The sequence below is a fragment of the Lolium perenne genome, chromosome 7 (assembly GCF_019359855.2).
Source record: "Lolium perenne isolate Kyuss_39 chromosome 7, Kyuss_2.0, whole genome shotgun sequence".
Lineage (NCBI taxonomy): Eukaryota > Viridiplantae > Streptophyta > Magnoliopsida > Poales > Poaceae > Lolium > Lolium perenne.
In genome coordinates, this window is record NC_067250.2 from 173,157,637 (window position 1) to 173,180,392 (window position 22,756).

The 22,756-nt window shown below is 41.6% G+C and overlaps 1 long non-coding RNA gene across 2 annotated transcripts; it reads right to left on the minus strand.

Annotated features, from left to right (window-relative positions):
• Window positions 1–1,623: 1,623 nt before the first annotated feature.
• Window positions 1,624–4,291, minus strand: LOC127301085 (uncharacterized). Of its 2 annotated transcripts, XR_007851840.2 has the most exons (4): window positions 3,812–4,291; window positions 2,595–3,299; window positions 1,955–2,132; window positions 1,624–1,691 (listed from the first exon to the last, which is right to left on the minus strand). It is a non-coding gene; the product is annotated as an uncharacterized lncRNA (long non-coding RNA). The 2 variants fall into 2 exon arrangements; XR_007851839.2 differs by having other exon boundaries at window positions 1,955–3,299.
• Window positions 4,292–22,756: the final 18,465 nt, after the last annotated feature.

The following is a 22,756-nucleotide window of genomic DNA, read 5'->3' on the forward strand; positions in this document are numbered from 1 at the left end:
GACCTTCCCGCGCGCCTGGGTGCTGAGGTGACCGGCGGTCAACAACAGCAACGGCGTTGTGGTATTCGTATTCTCGCCCTCCTCCGGCCAGGGGAAGGAAACGGCCGTTTCCCTGAATCCCTGCCCCGTCCCCGGTGCCCAACCATCTCGCCGTCGTCCATGGAGGGCTGTAGACCGCGGAATCGGCAGCCAGTCGATTTGGAGCTCAGCTGACTTCTCCCGCCTCTTCGACTGTGGAAGGGAGCGTCTCCACGACTGCTCGAGACCCTCCTGCAGTTCTATTTTGGGGGTGGGTCTTTTTTACTGCTCCGAGTCTGCCGAACTGTGAAGAGGACCAAGAAGCTGAGAGAAAGGAGGAGGGAAGTCAAGGAGCCCGTGTCGCTGTGCTGGACCTTTGCGCTCATGCTGCACTGGAGCAAGCCGGCCGCCTCCTCTAAGAAGAGGAGCACGAGTCTTATTTCGTGGCCGCCGTGCAGCCCGTGCTGATCCTCTGTTGGCCACTGTTCATGGTAAACTGAATGTGAAATTGAACCGCAAGTGCAAACAGCCTGCAAGAAATTGCAAAGTGCAAGAAGCGGCCAAACGAGTCATTGTTGTTAATTAACTGAATTCAGAACTGTAGGAAAGATCTGAGCGTTGCTGCTGTGATTGGATGTTATGACTTATAGTTGAATGCCCATGCGTTGCTACGAGTCTTCTCATTTGTTTTCTACCACACGTTTAAACATTATAGAGCTACATACCATGCAAGATTATGGAATTACAATATCTATTTAAGTTATTAGGAATGATCATTATAATTTATTTAGATCTGCGATAAACATTTGTTAGTTGATTTACATAGATGTAATGTTTGTACAGAGATGTTGTATTGTTAAATTTGTGTCATAAAAAATGTGACCCAATTTCCTTGCAACAAAGGCCTTAGGAATCAACTCATAAGGTTTTACACAAACAACAATCAGCTTCAAAGCCCAAAGGCTGAGTATTATCATTTTGAATGAACAATCCAATAGACAAGATAGAATGGAAAACAGTTAACTACTTATCCACATGTAAATTTAGGAATGAGCTTGACATAACCATGAGTACACCTCTCCAATCCAGCAAGTTTGAGTGTAAGTTCCACTTTTGGAAAAAGAGATGCTCTCCAATTGTCAGGCAGATGTTTATTCCTTAAGCTTGAGGATGTGTTTATTTTGCAGTGAGACAAGCGGGCAATTTTCATTAAATCTATCTCGCAGGACTTTCACAAAAAATAAAACCAGCTGATGTATACTAAGAATTTGCGAACATAGATTAATATAATTCATCCGCTAGCAACTTCACTGTGAAATAATTCATGTACTGAACTTGGAACATCTGACAATTTTTCAAATTCAATGCATCATTCATCTCGCAATAAAGCATATTTGACAATTTGGCACGCTTTTCTTTGAAATTGTGAATGAAAATAATTACAAACGCTAAACAGCAGAGAGAGAAAACAACGAGGGGAACAACATTGCGGATGCAAATGAACCTTTTTGTTCAAATACAGTGAACAGCCTGTTCCCTATTGGTAACAAATTCCAAGTCTGGAACGGCGGGTCGGTCCAAAGAACAAGGATCAGCGTCTGATGCGAAGCCCAGAACACATGAACGCCTCAATCCCACGATGTCAGAAAATGCAAGACAAAACATCTGCATAACTTGTAGAAAGAAGTAATGCATTAACCACTTTGCATGCATTGCGTAGAGCAAGAGACACTGCAAAAGTGATTACAAAAAATCCATGTTCCAACCGAATAAACTACACATAATACACTACTGAACTGAACAGCTCCTCTGTTGGGCACTTGAGTGTAAGAAGTAATCATATGAAAGAACTAGAACAGTGTCTACAACTAATAGATATTGAGGGAAAACCAGATACACATATTCAGCTTTGTACAGGTGAAGCAAGATGGCATACCAAGCTCCCTAGGGCCAAGAACAACTGCCACACTCGTTTGTCTTGCTTCACCATTTCAATGCATGTTCTATCCAGCTCACCTGCTCGTGAAATTACAGAATATTACTGTATCCGATGAGTGATGAGGAGAGTCAACCCGCTGTCCAAAGAATGGTCAGAATGTCTAGAGATGTTTCAGCTGCAGAAGGACACAAATAGTCATGTTTTATGAAGTTTTTTTAGGCATGCAGTAAACTGAGTTGATAAGTTGACACAAAAAATACCTCAAATAAATGGGCTAATACAACAAAATTCTTAATCGTTTCAAGTGCAGTACAAGCACAAGGTTTATCACCATCTAGACTAAGCTAAGGATGGGCCTGGATAGCTGAAATTTCCTACAACTGCATATTGTACAAGTTGAGAAATTTAGTCACGGGAGCTCCCCATTGTAGTACACACTTCTTAAATTATCAATTTGATGACATTTGCTATGATCATTTACGGGGTTAACTATCCTGCATGATAACATAAGCAAGTAAATGACTGGATTTGACAACATAATTGAAGGCATATGAAGCATACGGGGTTTTAACTGTCTGACCAAACAGAGAGCTACCATGCTCCTATGTGTAACCACAAACTAACTTTTAAATCATACCTCGATCCATCGAGGTACTAAAACAGTCAAATGTGCACCATGGAAATGAAATGTGATTGTCAATTTCTATAGCGAAGAAATTGGCCAAGAAACAGCCTTGAGCCCGTAATCTGGGAGTTGATAGCTGATGCAATGTTTCAGATTTCTGTCAGCAGGCAAGGGATAATTAAATACTTTTTGAGAAAAAACACTGGTTGTGAACTCATCAATGACCCAAATTTTACAAAGAAAATTAATAGTTTTCATATGAAGTGGATAAAATGAACAACAAATCAAAGTTTGGAATATCATAGTCCATCTATGAAATCGGTATCCTCATTATGAGCATCTATGAAAGTGGGTTTTCATGTGTATTAAAAAGAGATGATTGGCCGGGCTTCTATGAAATTGTATATAGAATTATTAGTTATGGGGCATCTAAGAAACACAATAGTTCAATACAGTTATTTTTTAAAGGGCATATCTTTACCTGGGCATCATAAAATCCGGTACTACCTTCAGTATGAGCTGCTATAAACTTAGTACCTTCATTCTTTTCTATATCCAATTATGAGCTTCAAAAGACCTGAAAACTGAATAAGTGAAAGGCCAGTCTCCCGTACATTCATACTATGGTCATAACAAATTAACAATTGCCACTGAACAAAATCTGAATAATCTCATGCAAGTGAACAGGGAAACATCATATATTGTCTCTGCATGTTCCTGAAAAAAAGAACATCAACTCTTGACAAGTTAGAAGCTTCTCCCTGAAAGAGAAAAGGACTAAAAGGGGACATGTAGTGTAAAGGACTACTGAACGTAATTATAATCACTGCCTCATTAATAGCTCAATCAGATACTACATCACGAACATACAAAGGCCTAACATACATAATCCGTTGTTGTTACTGCACATGTTGACATAAATCAGAGGTTTAGCCTTAGTCCACATATGCTTGCTAACTGGATGGCTTCCAATATTGTTCTTCACTTCTCCCTGGTTTTAGGGTCATGTGACTTTTGGTATTTCTGCTCCGAAGTTTTGGATTTTTTGTTGAAGGAATAAACACATTCTCAACAGATAAAAACCGTAAGAGCCCTAGTCAAACATGTGATTCTAGCAATAGGGTTGCAAATAAATATATTCTATACTAAATTTTAGAACCATTCAAAGAGGAAACAGATGCAAGGGCCACAGTTTCATCTCCACTGAAATTAGAGGTAGATGTGCTTACGGAATGGATAAAGCTTGAACGTTGGCGTCGGGCGCGGGACCGGTGGCCACGGCCGAGAGGAAACAGAGGTAGCACTCTACCAGCGGTTCCCCTCTTGTCCTCTCCAGGACCAACAGATGCGACGCTGCCTTCGGCCCCAGCATCCGTGGCCATGGCCTTCGTCTCGACTGCTCCTGGCGCTGCAGTCAGGCGGAAGAGGCGCGGCGTTCCTCAGATCGAGGCGGTGAAGGCCATGGTGAATTGGCGGAGATGGCTTACTGCACAGAGCACACGTTGGCATTTTGCTCGTTGCTGCTCCTCGAGGCGACGCCTCCCGAAGCGCAGCCGCTTAAATCGGCGGGGGCACCGCCCGACAGCCGTGCAGCAGCCCACTGGTGTGAGCGCACTATGGTGGCGATGCTCGACGCTGCAGTTCTAGCGCTGCGCAGGAGCAATCGCCGGTGGAGGGATGGGGACGGAGCGGAGGAAAGGGAGTTTTTTTTTTTTTTTGAGAGCTGGAGGAAAGGGAGTTGACGTAGGGGAAAAGTGGTGGGCGCATTTTGCTTTCAGTGAGGATTTCAAGGGCCTGGTAACCGGTGATGATACAACTGCCGCTCCATGTTCTCATAAGGAGAGTCGTGCGTGGTAATCGGTGATGATACAACTGCCGCTCCATGTTTTCATAAGGAGAGTCGTGCGTGGTAACCGGTGATGATACAACTGCCGCTCCATGTTCTCATTTTGGATTTTTTTGTGCGTTGTCTCGATTCTTGATGGTTTTGAATGTAGGCCGTTCAGATTCTATTTTTTCTCGCATAGGGGGTTGGAGCGGACGACGTACCACGGGACACCACCGCTAGAGCTTTAATATAGTAGAGATGACTGAATAACAATTCCAGTTGCTATGTACATGTGTAAAACTGAACTAAATAGATTGGATGTTCATGTGTTTGCAGTAAACTTTCGAGGCCGGATCTGGCCAAACTCTGCCCGAAACCGGAAGCGTGCAGCCGGCCGTCAACTCCCCTAGCCTCCCTACCTACTCAACGCCGGCTTGGACAGAGGTCGCCCCTAGCGGCCCGACCTCCCGATCTGCTCGCTGCCAGCCTAGACAGGAGCTTGATGCCGGCCTCCCGATCCACTCCGCCCCCTGGTCAGCGTGTCGCAATTGCCTAACTACGGTGTGCTAAGTGGTACTGGTGCACGAGTGTAGCAGTTGTCAGCGCCAACCGCAGGCTGCTCAAGTGCTATGTGAACTGATTTCTCATGCCACCAGAGCTAAACCCCGAACATACGTGATGTTTTCTTCTGCTACTTAACGCTAAAACAAGATTAGTGCCCCACCGCAGATAGCAATGCTACAAATTTGGGGATTTAATTGTGGTGTGCAGTACTGATGGAATAAGACTAAACAACGCGACCTCATATACAGTTGCTTTTGTTGTTTGCTTGCACATGCAGTTACACGTAGAACTGGTAAATACTGTCTTTGGTGAACTACGATTTCAGAGAGTGTGGAATCTCAGTAGTTAGTGCATGTTTATATGATTTCAGATAGCGTGAAATTTCAGTAGTTGATGCATGTTTATATATGATTTCAGATAGTGTGATATTTTTTTAGTATCCCTAATATAGTTTTCACGGTTGTGTCACAACCATGCACCTTAGTCATCACCAGTTCTCTAGCCTCTTCAGTGTCTACAGATACATGCGAATCTAGATAAAATTAAGACAACAAATTTAGGATATGGAAGTAGTTAAGATGCATGCTTATGTGGTTACTGTATTTAATAATAAGAGGTGAAATGTGCATGTTTATGCATGTGTACATAGTTAGGATTCATCGATGAAACCCTCGGCGTTGTCTCTGCAAAAGCGGGTGATAGATCGATTGAGGTGATTTTCCGACACAACTGAATTGTACAAGTGAGAGTTTACTTTTTTATTGTCTCCATAGCGCAGCTTTTTATTTTCATTTGCAAAGCACGAATATATTTTCTTAGAAATTCAATTATATAATGAGAAAATTAGGATATGGTTGGAAGGTACCGCTGCAACGCGCGGGTATTTTCCTAGTCTTTACTCAAGAAACTAATTAGAACCATAGTAAACCATAGAACTCCACACCCCTAATTGTCATACTTGTTCTTTATTAAGGATCATGTTCTTCAAAAGTTATTGTTGAAGTATATGATAAGTAATCATTAACCATGTCATATAGTACTAAAATCAATAACTGTTCATTACATGTTAGGATTATACCAAATGTTATTGTTGTGTGCTAGTAATGTTATTGTTGTGATATATTGCACTACTTGTTTATACTAACAAGTTAATCAAAACCTTTATAAGAACTTTGTTTGTGAATCACTCTAAAGTGCAACACACCCTAAACCAATAATACCAACTCACTAATCCTAAATCATCGGGGTTAGGTCACATTTAGAGCGATTGCATCTCATACTTATGCATTATATCATATTTGCCAATCTTTTAAACATCGTCCTTACCGGACGATGATGCTATTTCAAAATTTAGAGTTATTGCCTATCGAAGACCTTGCCTGCATAATCTTGCAGTAAAGAATGTAAGTTCATCGTTTGCTCATGTCATTTTGAATATTTTTTTTATCAAATTACTTGCAAAGTACTATACCTATCACTCTTGCATGAAAATAAGAAAATACTATTTTCATAACTATGAATATGACTATGTGGTGGGCAATGGAACCATGGTATGAGTATGGTGGAGGTTCCATTGCAATGGGTTTATATCCATCTAGGATTAACAACAAATGTCGTCAAGTGATTCTTGTGCCGTAAGACCCGTGTTAACCATAAGATCTGGAGTGGGACAGAGCAGTCAGTTTTGTTTCTCCCTCTCGTACATCAACGGATGCGCTTACCGTAGCAGTTGTATCTTGTGAGAACAACCGGAGGGGTGGGGAACCTTTAAGTCCCCACAGTAATGCGGTCTATGATGGGTTGCAGCAGACCGGCGAAGGTATCGAGGTCGTGATACCCTATATTAGTCGAGGTTGGATGGTATCCAATGGATACGCTGACCGACGAGGACCCAAGGTCGGAACTGCAACAAAATGGTGGGTGTGGGGGGTCGCGGAGAAATGCAATGATTCGCTAGGACCTTATACCGGGCCTCACACCACAGAAGTGTGGACGGGAAAGATCGCCCGGTTGGCATCAAGGTTAAGATCTCTTATGGGTAAAGCAACACACCTCTACAGAGTGTATCAAATCGTGACCTGTCACTCCCTGTTCCTGGTTATGGAACTGCGAACGCGGCCGGAAAGGAATCCATGAAGTTATAAACACCCCGTGAAGGCTAACAGACATAGCTCTTCAGAATAAAAGCAACCTTTTGAAGAAATGATTACGAAAACCTGATTGCCTTGGACTTTCTGGTCCATGGCTATAGCTAGTGCATTAAACACCTCGTTCCTATAATGAACTTTTTGAGTACGCTCGTTGACAAGGGATTAACTTATCAATGCCTACAGATTGTAGACTAGGGTTTTAGTCGGAAGTAGAGGGCAAGTAGATCTCGAAGGTTTCAGCCGAAAAGTGCTCAACGGTGTGAAAACTAGGGTTGCGTGAAACAATGAATCGATCCTTTCTTTGTCCCTCGACTCCCCCTTATACAGGAGGCGGAGCCGAGGGATTCGTAATACACAAGTTTACAGAGTCCGGGAGGGTTTCTAACTCATCCCGTAAGATTATAAGTATGTATTTCCTAATACAACTCTAGCTTTCCTCAGTACTAACTTGGGCTTCCGAACTTCATATTCATCGAGTCGTGGGCCTTCAGTAAACCCCGGGTACCACCTTTGGCAGGCCCATTGGGGATTCCTATGTCACTCATACTCATCCCTCTTTAAATCCCCTGCTTAGATATGGAGGCATCGAAGGAGGATCTACAGTGCAACTCGAAGGCCGAGGAGTTTATATGCAGTTTTACCTCATTGTAAAGTAGGAGGCTGTGCTGATCTTCTATAAAGAGTCTTTGTGTAATTCTATAGACATGCCTTGGACCCGCACATGTTTCTGTTGTACCACTCTGAGTGATGTAATACTAGTGGAACGATGTTTCACTGGTGTTATGTCCAACGACTTGCATACTACACCATGCAGTGGTATACTGGGTCACCACAAGTTTTCAAAGAAAAAATCACTCCTTGGATGCACTAACCTTGGACAACTGATGAAAACTTATTGTTGAATTTGGAAAAAAAATGTGAAGGAAGAGATAAGACACACATTTCTAGTTTGGTTGGGTGACCAAGGTTGCATCTCAAGACCAAATGGTTACTTAGTCTTGGCTTAAATTTTGGATACTTTGTTGTCTAGTGAGGCATCCGAAGGTGAAAGGTGTTTTATTATTGCTTTAGCATAGGGAACCGAATTGGCATACTAGCAATCAAGTTCGAGCATATGGCTAGGCTAAGCATCACCTGAGCACATATAGCCCAGCTAACCACCTTACCGCTTCATACCATGTCGCCCTGATGACATGTCAAGCACACGTCCGTTGGGAACCCCAAGATGAAGGTGTGATGCGTACAACATCAAGTTTTCCCTCAGTAAGAAACCAAGGTTAGCAAACCAGTAGGAGATGAAGGCCACGTGAAGGTTGTTGGTGGAGGAGTGTAGTGCGGCTCAACACCAGGGATTCCGGCGCCAACGTGGAACCTGCACAACACAATCAAAATACTTTGCCCCAACTTAACAGTGAGGTTGTCAATCTCACCGGCTTGCTGTAAACAAAGGATTAAACGTATGGTGTGGAGAATGATGTTTGTTTGCGAAGAACAGTAGAGAACAATGATTGCAGTAGATTGTATTCAGATGTAAAAGAATGGACCGGGGTCCACAGTTCACTAGTGGTGTCTCTCCAATAAGAAATATCATGTTGGGTGAACAAATTACAGTTGGGCAATTGACAAATAGAGAGGGCATAACAATGCACATACATATCATGATGAATAATATGAGATTTACTTAGAGCATTACGACAAATAACATAGACCGCTATCCAGCATGCATCTATGCCTAAAAAGTCCACCTTAGGGTTAGCATCCGCACCCCTTCCAGTATTAAGTTGCAAACAACAGACAATTGCATTAAGTACTGTGCGTAATGTAAACAATACAAATATCCTTAGACAGAGCATTGTTGTTTTATCCCTAGTGGCAATAGCACATCCATAACCTTAGAACTTTCTGTCACTGTCCCAGATTCAATGGAGGCATGAACCCACTATCGAGCATAAATACTCCCTCTTGGAGTCACAAGTATCAACTTGGCCAGAGCCTCTACTAGCAACGGAGAGCATGCAAGATCATAAACAACACATATATGATAGATTGATAATCAACTTGACATAGTATTCCATATTCATCGGATCCCAACAAACACAACATGTAGCATTACAAATAGATGATCTTGATCATGATAGGCAGCTCACAAGATCTAAACATGATAGCACAAGAGGAGAAGACAACCATCTAGCTACTGCTATGGACCCATAGTCCAAGGATGAACTACTCACACATTAGTCCGGAGGCGATCATGGTGATGTAGAGTCCTCCGGGTGATGATTCCCCTCTCCGGCAGGGTGCCGGAGGCGATCTTCTGAATCCCCCCGAGATGGGATTGGCGGCGGCGGCGTCTCTGGAACTTTTTTCGTATCGTGGCTCTCGGTAATAGGGTTTTCGCGACGGAGAGTTTAAGTAGGCGGAAGGGCAGAGTCGGGAGGCGCACGAGGGGCCCACACCCTAGGGCGGCGCGGGCCCCTTCCTGGCCGCGCCGACTGGTGGTGTCGCCACCTCGTGGCCCCACTCCGTATCTCCTTCGGTCTTCTGGAAAGCTCCGTGGAAAATAAGACCGTGGGCTTTTGTTTCGTCCAATTCCGAGAATATTTCCTGTGTAGGATTTCTGAAACCAAAAACAACAGAAAACAGGAACTGGCGCTTCGGCATCTTGTTAATAGGTTAGTGCCGGAAAATGCATATAAATGATATAAAGTGTATATAAAACATGTGAGTATTGTCATAAAACTAGCATGGAACATAAGAAATTATAGATACGTTTGAGACGTATCAAGCATCCCCAAGCTTAGTTCCTACTCGCCCTCGAGTAGGTAAACGATAACAATGATAATTTCTGAAGTGACATGCTACTATCATAATATTGATCAATACTATTGTAAAGCATATGAGATGAATGAAGTGATTCAAAGCAATTGTAAAGACAATGACTAAACAACTGAATCATATAGCAAAGACTTTTCATGAATAGTACTTTCAAGACAAGCATCAATAAGACTTGCATAGGAGTTAACTCATAAAGCAATAAATTCTTAGTAGAAGGTTTTGAAACAACATAAAGGAAGATATGAGTTTCAGCAGTTGCTTTCAACTTCAACATGTATATCTCATGGATAATTGTCAACACAAAGTAATATGATGAATGCAAATAAGCAAGTATGTAGGAATCAATGCACACAGTTGACACAAGTGTTTGCTTCTAAGATAGAAAGAAGTAGGTAAGCTGACTCAACATAAAGTAAAAGAAAGGCCCTTCACGGAGGGAAGCAGAGATTACTATTTTTGTGCTAGAGCTTTTATTTTGAAAACATAGAAACAATTTTGTCAACGGTAGTAATAATTCATATGTGTTATGCATAAGACATCCTATAAGTTGCAAGCCTCATGCATCGAATACCAATAGTGCTCGCACCTTGTCCTAATTAGCTCGGATTTCCATGGATTATCATTGCATCACATATGTTTCAACCAAGTGTCACAAAGGGGCACCTCTATGCGCCTGTACAAAGGTCCAAGGAGATAGATCGCATTTGATTTCTCGTTTTTGATAGATCTCAAATCGAGGACATCCATACCGGGACAACATAGAAAACAGATAATGGACTCCTCTTTAATGCATAAGCATTCAACAATAGATAATATTCTCATAAGAGATTGAGGATTAATGTCCAAACTGAAACTTCCACCATGATACATGGCTTTGGTTGGCGGCCCAAAGTTCTTCTCTAACAATATGCATACTCAAACCATTTGATCATGATAAATCACCCTCACTTCAGACAAGACGAACATGCATAGCAACTCGCATGCTATTCAACAAAAATGTGATAGTTGATGGCGTCCCCAGAAACATGGTTACCGCTCAACAAGCAACTTATAAGAAATAAGATACATAAGCTACATATTCTTTACCACAATAGTTTTTAAGTCTACTTTCCCATGAGCTATGTATTGCAAAGACAAGGAATGAAATTTTAAAGGTAGCACGCAAGCAATTTACTTTGGAATGGCAGAGAAATACCACATAGTAGGTAGGTATGGTGGACACAAATGGCATAGGTTTTGGCTCAAGGTTTTGGATGCACGAGAAGCATTCCCTCCCAGTACAAGGCTTTGGCTAGCAAGGTTGTTTGAAGCAAACACAAGTATGAACCGGTATAGAAAAACTTACATAAGAACCTATTGCAAGCATTATAAGACTCTACACTGTCTTCCTTGTTGTTCAAACACTTCAGCAGAAAATATCTAGACTTTTAGAGAGACCAACCATGCAAACCAAATTTCAACAAGCTCTATGGTAGTTCTTCATTAATAGGTTCAAAGTACATGATGCAAGAGCTTAAACATGATCTATTTGAGAGCTCAAAACAATTGCCAAGTATCAAATTATTCAAGACCATATACCAATTACCACATGAAGCATTTTCTGTTTCCAACCAAATAGCAATGAACGAAGCAGTTTTAACCTTCGCCATGAACATTAAAAGTAAAGCTAAGAACACCAGTGTTCATATGAACGAGCGGAGCGTGTCTCTCTCCCACACAAAGAATGCTAGGATCCGATTTTATTCAAACAAAAACAAAAATAAAAACATACAGACGCTCCAAGTAAAGCACATAAGATGTGACAGAATAAAAATATAGTTTCACTAGAGGTGACCTGATAAGTTGACTTTTCACTCTTCTTGATCATATTGTATCATCCTTCTCTCTTGACCCATGAAAACTTCCTCCACACCAAACTCAAAACAAACTCATTAGAGGGTTAGTGCATAATCAAAAATTCACATGTTCAGAGGTAACACAATCATTCTTAACACTTCTGGACATTGCACAAAGCTACTGAAAGTTAATGGAACAAAGAAATCCATTCAACACAGCAAAAGAGGCAATGTGAAATAAAAGGCAGAATCTGTTAAAACAGAACAGTCCGTAAAGACGAATTTTTTATAGGCACTTAACATGCTCAGACGAAGAAGCTCAAATTGAATGAAAGTTGCGTACATATCTGAGGATTACTCATGATTTTTCGCAGATTTTTCTGAGTTTCCTACAGAGAGATCTACTCAAATTCGTGACAGCAAGAAATCTGTTTCTGCGCAGAAATCCAAATCTAGTATCAACCTTACTATTAAAGACTTTACTTGGCACAACAATGCAATAAAATAAAGATAAGGAGAGGTTGCTACAGTAGTAACAACTTCCAAGACACAAATATAAAACAAAAATTGCAGAATTAAAATAATGGATTGTCTCCCATAAGCGCTTTTCTTTAACGCCTTTCAGCTAGGCGCAAAAAGTGTGAATCAAGTATTATCAAGAGATGAAGCATCAACATCATAATTTGTTCTAATAATAGAATCAAAAGGCAATTTCATTCTCTTTCTATGGAAGTGTTCCATACCTTTCTTAAGAGGAATTGATACTTAATATTCCCTTCCTTCATATCAATAATAGCACCAACAGTTCGAAGAAAGGGTCTTCCCAAAATAATAGGACAAGATGCATTGCATTCAATATCCAAGACAACAAAATCAACAGGGACAAGGTTATTGTTAACCGTAATGTGAACATTATCAATCCTCCCCAAAGGTTTCTTTATAGAATTATCAGCAAGATTAACATCCAAATAACAATTTTTCAATGGTGGCAAGTCAAGCATATCATAGAGTTTCTTAGGCATAATAGAAATACTTGCACCAAGATCACATAAAGCATTACAATCAAAATCATTGACCTTCATCTTAATGATGGGCTCCCAACCATCTTCCAACTTCCTAGGAATAGAAGTTTCAAGTTTTAATTTCTCTTCTCTAGCTTTAATGAGAGCATTTGTAATATGTTTTGTAAAGGCCAAATTTATAGCACTAGCATTAGGACTTCTAGCAAGTTTTTGTAAGAACTTAATAACTTCAGATATGTGACAATTATCAAAATCTAAACCATTATGATCTAAAGCAATGGGATCATTATCCCCAATGTTCTGAAAAATTTCAGCACTTTTATCACAAACAGTTTCAGTAGTTTTAGCAGTTTCAGGCAGTTTTGCACGCTTTGCATTAGGAGTAGAAACATTGCCAACACCAATTATTTTACCATTGATAGTAGGAGGTTTAGCAACATGTGAAGCATCAACATTACTAGTGGTGGTAATAGTCCAAACTTTAGCTACATTATTCTCTTTAGCAAATTTTTCTTCTTTTTCCCACCTAGCATGCAATTCAGCCATCAATCTAATATTTTCATTAATTCGAACTTGGATAGCGTTTGCTGTAGCAAATGACTTAATATCTTTAGTTTCATTAGGCATAACTTTCAATTTTAAAAGATCAACATCAGCAGCAAGACTATCATCCTTAGAAGCAAGAACATCAATTTTACCAAGCTTTTCTTCAACAGATTTGTTAAAAGCTGTTTGTGTACTAATAAATTCTTTAAGCATGGCTTAAAGACCAGAGGGTACGTTGTAAGAATTACCATAATAATTACCATAACCGTTACTATTATTAGAAGGATATGGCCTATAGTTGTTACCAGAATTATTCCTATAAGCATTGTTGTTGAAATTACTATTTTTAATGAAGTTCACATCAACATGCTCTTCTTGAGCAACCAATGAAGCTAAAGGAACATTATTAGGATCAACTGTCGAGGGTACTCCTCGGCAATGCCCTCCGTTTGGGGCTTAGGGTTGACGGAATCCTGCAAGCTAACACGAGACATCGGTTCACAAACAAGCGGGGAGAGCGATTTACCCAGGTTCGGGGCCCTCGATGAGGTAAAACCCTTACGTCCTGCCTGCCTGTTCTTGATTATGAAGATAATGGGTTACAATGGGGTGCCGAATAGTTCGGCTGAGATCTCGTCGAGAGGCTAAGTGCTGCGGTGACCTAGCTCTAGACTTTTGGTGGCTATGGCTGCTAAGATTGGTTGTGTCCCTCGGCAGCCCCTCTCCTGGCCTTTATATAGGAGGCCAGGTCTCAAGAGGTCTAACCGAGTACGACTAGGTTTACAGCAATTTCAGATCTATTCTTCCCGTGTTCGGCTGCTTCCTTGTCTTGCCCGTCAAGGATTCCTCTGGTGCGCCGCCCAGGTGGCCCATCTCGCCTCCGAGTGTCTTCATGGGCCTCCAGTTAGTCAATACAGGATAGGGCAATGTCGGTTACCCGAAGGGTAATGCCCACGTCAGTAGCCCCCGAGTGTCTAGCCGAACATTGTTCGGGTAGAGACTGAAGCATGTCTTCTTCTGATGTTCTTCTCTTTGATTGTTCTTGTTCATCTTGAATCAGCATCATCCTTGTTTGTTAGGTGCGCGTCAGCGCTCCCGATGGGAGTAGCCCCCGAGTCTAGGTACGGATGCTTGCAATCCGTGCGTAGACTCAAGTTGTACCACTCGAACATTCTTCTCTGCCGAAGTTTTCTGCAGGTCTTCACAGGTCATCCGATATATTTTCCGCTTGCAAGGGATTATGAGTAACGTGCCCAACTTTTGTTGGTTAACTACCGATGGTAAAACAACGTTACCCTACGCAGAATCAAGTTCCCGGGCATGATCCTGGAGCGCAAAAAATTTTGTCAGGTGCGCGTCCAGCGCTCCCGATGGGAGTAGCCCCCGAGTCTGGGCACGGGTGCTTGCAATCGGGTGCAGACTAGAGCTGAGCAAAAGGTTTTTTCTTCATCCCCTTTTTTCTTCGAGTCCTCAATCTATCGGGTGCGCGTCAGCGCTCCCGATGGGAGTAGCCCCCGAGTCTAAGCGCAGATGCTTTGCAATCTGTGCATAGACTCGAGTCCACCATCCGATAACTTTTTATTCCTTCGAGTGCTTCAAGCATTCCTTATGACGTCATTGATGACGTTTTACCAGCGTCTTGATTTTGACTGACAAGACGCGACCCGCTGGGCCCTTTCTCTCTTCTGTCTGGTCCTATTTTCAAGAAATTTCTGCCCTTCTCTCACAGTTACCAAGGCGTCTCCTCGATTCCCGCAGCCATCAATTGGAAAAAGGTCCACTTGACAAACTGGCATCAACGACACGTGCCCACGCAGTTCTCCTCTTCTTAAGATCTCCAAAGGACGAAAAATCCCTAATCTTCTTCCTCATCTTCTTTGGCCTTTCTTCTTCTTCCTCCTTCCGCAACTGCTGCGTCGCCACCACCGCTTCTCCAATCTTCCCCAGATCTCACAATGGTGAAGAAGAACAACCTTACTGCCGCCGGTAGCTCCACAACCGGTGGCGCCGCCGCCAAATCTTCCTCCACTCTTCCAAAGAAGATTTCTTCAGACGCTCCTCCTTCAGCTCCGGCGCCGCCAGGCTCCATGGCCAAGCCAGGAGATTGGCTAGCGTCCTCCATCACGAAACGTGATGAGAAGAGGGCCCGAAGCCTTGGATTAGTCTCCCCTGATGAGGGGAACGTGATACTTCCAGGTGCGATTTCTCGGCCCAATCCCCCTGCTGGTTTTACCGTGGTGTTCCTATCATTCCTATATCGGGGTCTTTCGCTTCCTGCCCATGAGTTCCTTCTTCGTCTTCTACGGACTTATGAAATCCAACTGTGGCAACTCACTCCCAACTTGATCCTTCACGTTGCTGTGTTTATCACCCTCTGCGAGGCATTTTTGGGCATTGAGCCTCATTTCGGGTTGTGGAAGAAGATCTTCTATGTTAAGCGGTACTGTAGTAGCAATGGATCTTTCGTCATTGGAGGCGTGGGGTTTGTGGCTTGCTCGGAGGTTAACTATTTCAGTTTCCCAATGAGGGAATCTGTGCAAGGATGGAGACTGAAATGGTTTTATGTCAAAGATTCTCTAACAACCGAGTCCCAGCTTCCTTGTTTTGCCGATGTTCTTGAAGCTAAGCCGAAAGATTCTTGGAAGAACATTCTTTCTCCCGACGAAAGGGCGGCAGCCGATGAATTATTCACCAAATTCCTTCGAATCAAAGAGGCCGATGGTCAAACCATGATCGGCACAGAGGTAGCAGCGGTGTTCCTGAAACGTCGGGTCCAACCAGTCATGGCAAGAGTTCGTCCAATGTGGTTGTATATGGGTCCAAAAGATGAGACCAGGATCAATGTTGCTGAACTGTCGGAAAAGGAGCTGCTTGATGAAGTTCGTCGCCTTACTCTCTTTAGTCAAGAAGACTCAATTCCATTGATATCTTCCTACACTCCTCTTGATGTTGATTGATACGTCCAAAACGTATCTACTTTCCCGAACACTTTTGCTATTGTTTTGCCTCTAATTTGTGTATTTTGGATACAACTAACACGGACTAACGTTGTTTTCAGCAGAATTGCTCTGGTGTCTCGTTTTTGTGCAGAAATTCAACTTTTGGGAAAATCCTCGGAATTTATACCAAAGGGCCTATTTTACCAGAAGAATCACGGAGCCAGAAGGGCAGGCCTGGGGGAGGCCCAGGGCCCCCAGACGCTAGGCCGGCGTGGCCTGGAGGGGGGGCGCGCCGCCCTAGCGTGTGGCCCCCTCGGCTGCCCTCTGACGCCCTCCTCTGGACTACTTAAAGGTTTCGATCTAAAAACGCGAGGAAAAAAGTCGAAGTCGCCAGAAACCCTCCAGAACACCGCCACATCGCGAAACTCCGTCTCGGGACCAGAAACCCCGTTCTGGCACTCCGCCGGGACGGGGAATTGGAGGAGATCATCGCCATCATCACCACCGACGCCTCTCCATCGACCAACAATGTTTCCCCCATCCATGTGTGAGTAATTCCCCCGCTGTAGGCTGAAGGGGATGGTAGGGATTGGATGAGATTGGTCATGTAATAGCATAAGATTGTTAGGGCATAGTGCCTAGTGTCCGTAATTGGTACTTTGATGATATTGTTGCAACTTGTTATGCTTAATGCTTGTCACTAGGGCCCGAGTGCCATGATCTCAGATCTGAACATGTTATTGTTTCATGATGATATTCATTGTTTCATGATCTTACCTGCAAGTTGTATACACATGTCGCTGTCCGGAACCCGAGGCCCCAAAGTGACAGAAATTGGGACAACCGGAGGGGAAGGCGGTGATGTGAGGATCACATGTGTTCACGGAGTGTTAATGCTTTGCTCTGGTACTTTATTAAAAGGAGTACCTTAATATCCAGTAGATTCCCTAGAGGCCCGGCTGCCACCGGCTGGTAGGACAAAAGATGTTGTGCAAGTTTCTCATTGCGAGCACGTACGACTATATACGGAACACATGCCTATGGATTGTTTAGTACTTGGACACCGTTTTATTACTATCTGCAAATTCCCTACTTTGATTGTTACATGAGTTTCTCTCATCCATGCAACGCACGTCATCCATCCCTGTGCCTACAGTATTTTAATCCTGCTGTTTACTATAATCACTACTGCTGTCTTTATTTCACCGTCATTGTTATTTCACCATCGCTACGCTATAAAACTGTTACTACTGATAAACTCTTGCGAGCAAGTCTATTTCCAGGTCCAGCTGAATTGACAACTCCGCTGTTAAGGCTTTCAAGTATTCTTTGTCTCCCCTTGTGTCGAATCAATAAATTGGGTTTTACTTCCCGCGAAGACTGTTGCGATCCCCTATACTTGTGGGTTATCAAGACTATTTTCTGGCGCCGTTGCCGGGGAGGCATAGCTCTACTCATAAGTTCACCTGGGGAGTACACTCTACCTCTCTCTCTGTTTTATTTTATTTTGTTTTGCTTTGTTTACTTTTGCCTAGTTTATTTGTGCTTAGTTTATTTCTGCCCTGTTTTATTTTTCTTAGTTTACTTTTGTCTAGTTTCTTTTTGTCTTGTTTTACTTTTCTTATATACCCGAAAATCCATAAAAATTTGAAAAACCTAAAAATTAAAAACTGTTGTTATGGAAGAACGCATAACCATGTTGGAGCTTATAGAATTATATAATAATTATAGAGAATCAAGAGCGGGTGAAGTGATGAGTGCTGTCATAGAAAAACTGAATACAATTGCTAAAATCTTGCTTAAACGCCATGATATAAACTGTTCCTCTAAACAGGATACTAAACATCTGAAATTTCAATGTTGCTTTAGTGAAGAATTTTTAATTAAGAACTATAATTGGAATAACTATATTCATCTTGGGTTCGAAGAGGTAGAACAATTTGTCTTATTTATGGGAGCTTCTGAGATCGAATCCTTCATGGTTAAAAATTATGAAACTTGTGTTGTTTGTAAGGACCTTAAAGATTATGTCTCTTCTATCCTTAATTTTTGCATAGAAAGTTACAGCAATAATCCTTATATCATTGATTATAAAGAGAGACTCATTAATGCACAAGAATGCACTCACAATTTGCAGGAATCTGTGGAAGAAGAAATTGATGAACCTGAAAGCTCATTGGATGAAAAAGAGGAGGAAATTGATGAACCTGAAAGCTCATTAGATGAAAAAGAAGAGGAGAGTGATGAACAAAAGGAGGAAGAATGGATTAGCTACCCATGCCAACCTTCTAATGAGAGTAACTCTTTATCTCTTACACTATTTGATTGTCCTCCATGCTTACCAAAGGAAGTTGAATGTTATGTTCCTGTGGATTCTCTTGACATACTCCCTATGAGTAAAACTTGTGAGAATAATTATGCTACTGTTATTTATGATAATCCAAGCTACTTTGATAAATCTTATGATAATGCTTTGTTTGTGCCTGATGTCGAAATGAATGATACTAAAGAATTTTGCTTAGCAAATGTTTATGATAAAGCTCTAGATGATGGTCCTATGTTACTTGATAATATTAATTGTACTATTAATGAAAATGGGATTGGAGAAGTCATGACTTTATCTAAGAGTCCCATATCTTTTGAGATTGATCAATCATCATGTTATATTATTGATAAAAGTGGGTTCGAAAGTTTTAATCCCACTATTTTTGAGCTTGATAAAAATTATATGTTTGTGGATCATGAAAAGCATGCCGTATGTGATAGTTATATTGTTGAGTTTGTTCATGAAGCTACTGAAAATTATTATGAGAGAGGAAAATATGGTTGTAGAAATTTGCATGGTACTAAAACACCTCTCTACATGCTGAAAATTTTGAGGTTACTCTTGTTTTATCTTCTTACTTCATGAATTTATTTGTGTACAAGATTTCTATGCATAGGAAGTGGGTGAGACTTAAATGTGTTTTGAATTTGCTTTTTGATGCTCTCTTTTGCTTCAACTCTTATTTCTTGCGAGTGCATCATTAAAATTGCTGAGCCCATCTTAATGGCTATAAAGAAAGCACTTCTTGGGAGATAACCCATGTCTTTATTTTGCTACTGTTTTGTTGTATCTTGGAAGTTGTTACTACTATAGCAACCTCTCCTTATCTTTATTTTATTGCAATATTGTGCCAAGTGAAGTCTCTAATAGAAGGTTGATGCTAGATTTGGATTTCTACGCAGAAACAGATTTCTATCTGTCACTAATTTGGTTATGATTCTCTGTAGGTAACTCAGAAAAATCTGCCAATTTACGTGAGTGATCCTCAGATATGTACGCAACTTTCATTAGTTTTGAGTTTTCTGATTTGAGCAACGGAAGTACCTCTTAAAAATTTGTCTTTACTGGCTGTTCTGTTTTGGCAGATTCTATCTGTGTTTTTTGCATTGTCTCTTGTGGACTTTAAATAAGGCCTTCTAGACGTGGAGAGCTGTAGCTAATGTTTTATTGAGTTCTTGCAATGTATCACTACAGGACTAAAGTGGATTAAAGTTTTTGAGTACTAACCCCTCTAATGAAGTTTATGAGAAGTTTGGTGTGGCAGCAGTTTTCAAGGGTCAAGAGAGAAGGGTGATATAATGTGATCAAGAAGAGTCAAAAGCCTAAGCTTGGGGGGAGGTATACCGGCATCACTCATTCTTTGCATATTATAGTTGCTGGATACTTGTATATACTTGTTTAGTTTCTTTAAGTGGTTTTCTAATAAGAGGGAGATGATATTTGAGGAAGTGCTTCCTGAAAACAGATTCTGGACTGTTACCAAAAAAATTCTCAAAAACAGCCAGAACGTTATTTTGCGAAGCCAATTTTTGTGCATGTTCCCCAGGTTGTTATAAAACTTTCATTAGTTGAACTCTTTTCGAGCTGAGTACCAGAAGAATTTCTTAAAAATTGATTACTGTACTGCTGTCAAGTTGGACGAATTCCTGCTGCTTTGTGTTTATGTGACTTTTCTAGTTTTCATTTTCTTGTTTTTGCTTTGTTTCTTTCCTAAAACACAAAAAGACCAAAAATATTTTTGTTGTTTCTCTTCACCATTTGTTTATTTTGGTTTCATGCATTTATTTTGCTTATTTGCTATCATTGGTTTGCTATAAGAAAATCCAAAAAGATTTTGCTTTGTTTGCTTGTTTCCTTTTGTTCTTGTTTCCAATTCGAAAACACCAAAAATATTTGCTGTTCTTATTTGGTTTTGTAAATTTCATTATGAGTTCAATGGTCTTTGGTGGCTGGAGCGTGGTTTTCATTTCATATTACCCAAGCTACACAAGTGAAAGGCAATAATGACGATCTACGACAATTCGACTGTGGTGAGAGGCTGGTATGAACTCTATTTGTTTTCATTTTTGTACATATACTCATCCATGTGAGCATGCTTAGTTGGTTCATGTGAGGTATATGTCATTTAAGAAAGTCTAGTAGTTCATGATCTCTCATGTTTAGCTCCAATTTATTAATATGAGTAGCATGTCATGGATGTTTGCGTGCATTGTTTTATTCATAAATAGGTATGACATTGTGGTATCCTCCTCTGAATAATTCATTTGAATCGACTTGGCACATGCTCACGCATGCATATGACTGAACAAAAGTCAATTAAGCCTTGATGATTTACTTTGCCTCAGAGTTCTTGTATCACTTTTATGCCTCAGTTAATTTATTTTGCCGCAAGCATGATTATGACAGTGACTGCTCTCTTGATTGTCGCTCCCCAGTCTATTGCTAGCTGATACGCGTACAGCACGCGTCCGTTGGGAACCCCAAGAGGAAGGTGTGATGCGTACAGCGGCAAGTTTTCCCTCAGTATGAAACCAAGGTTTATCGAACCAGTAGGAGCCAAGAAGCACGTTGAAGGTTGATGGCGGCGAGATGTAGTGCGGCGCAACACCAGGGATTCCGGCGCCAACGTGGAACCTGCACAACACAAACCAAGTACTTTGCCCCAACGAAACAGTGAGGTTGTCAATCTCACCAGCTTGCTGTAACAAAGGATTAGATGTATAGTGTGGATGATGATTGTTTGCAGAAAACAGTAGAACCAGTATTGCAGTAGATTGTATTTCAGATATAAAGAATGGATCGGGGTCCACAGTTCACTAGAGGTGTCTCTCCCATAAGATAAATAGCATGTTGGATGAACAAATTACAGTTGGGCAATTGACAAATAGAGAGGGCATGACCATGCACATACATGATATGATGAGTATTGTGAGATTTAATTGGGCATTACGACAAAGTACATAGACCGCTATCCAGCATGCATCTATGCCTAAAAAGTCCACCTTCAGGTTATCATCCGAACCCCTTCCAGTATTAAGTTGAAAACAACAGACAATTGCATTAAGTATGGTGCGTAATGTAATCAATAACTACATCCTCGGACATAGCATCAATGTTTTATCCCTAGTGGCAACAGCACATCCATAACCTTAGAGGTTTCTGTCACTCCCCCAGATTCACGGAGACATGAACCCACTATCGAGCATAAATACTCCCTCTTGGAGTTACTAGCAAAAACTTGGCCAGAGCCTCTACTAATAACGGAGAGCATGCAAGATCATAAACAACACATAGACATAAATTGATAATCAACATAACATGGTATTCTCTATTCATCGGATCCCAACAAACACAACATATAACATTACAGATAGATGATCTTGATCATGTTCGGCAGCTCACAAGATCCGACAATTAAGCACAATGAGGAGAAGACAACCATCTAGCTACTGCTATGGACCCATAGTCCAGGGGTGAACTACTCACTCATCACTCCGAAGGCGACCATGGCGGTGTAGAGTCCTCCGGGAGATGATTCCCCTCTCCGGCAGGGTGCCGGAGGCGATCTCCTGAATCCCCCGAGATGGGATTGGTGGCGGCGGCGTCTCTGGAAGGTTTTCCGTATCGTGGCTCTCGGTACTGGGGGTTTCGCGACGAAGGCTATTTGTAGGCGGAAGGGCAGGTCAAGGGGCGTCACGAGGGGCCGAGGAGATAGGTCGGCGCGGCCAAGGCTTGGGCCGCGCCGCCCTACCTTCTGGCCATCTCGTGGCCCCACTTCGTTGACTCTTCGGTCTTCTGGAAGCTTCGTGTGAAAATAGGCCCCTGGGCGTTGATTTCGTCCAATTTCGAGAATATTTCCTTACTAGGATTTCTGAAACCAAAAACAGTAGAAAACAGCAACTGGCTCTTCGGCATCTTGTTAATAGGTTAGTTCTAGAAAATGCATAAATATGATGTAAAGTATGCATAAAACATGTAGATATCATCAATAATGTGGCATGGAACATAAGAAATTATCGATATGTCGGAGACGTATCAGCATCCCCAAACTTAGTTTCTGCTCGTCCCGAGCAGGTAAACGATAAAAAAGATAATTTCTGGAGTGACATGCCATCATAACCTTGATCAT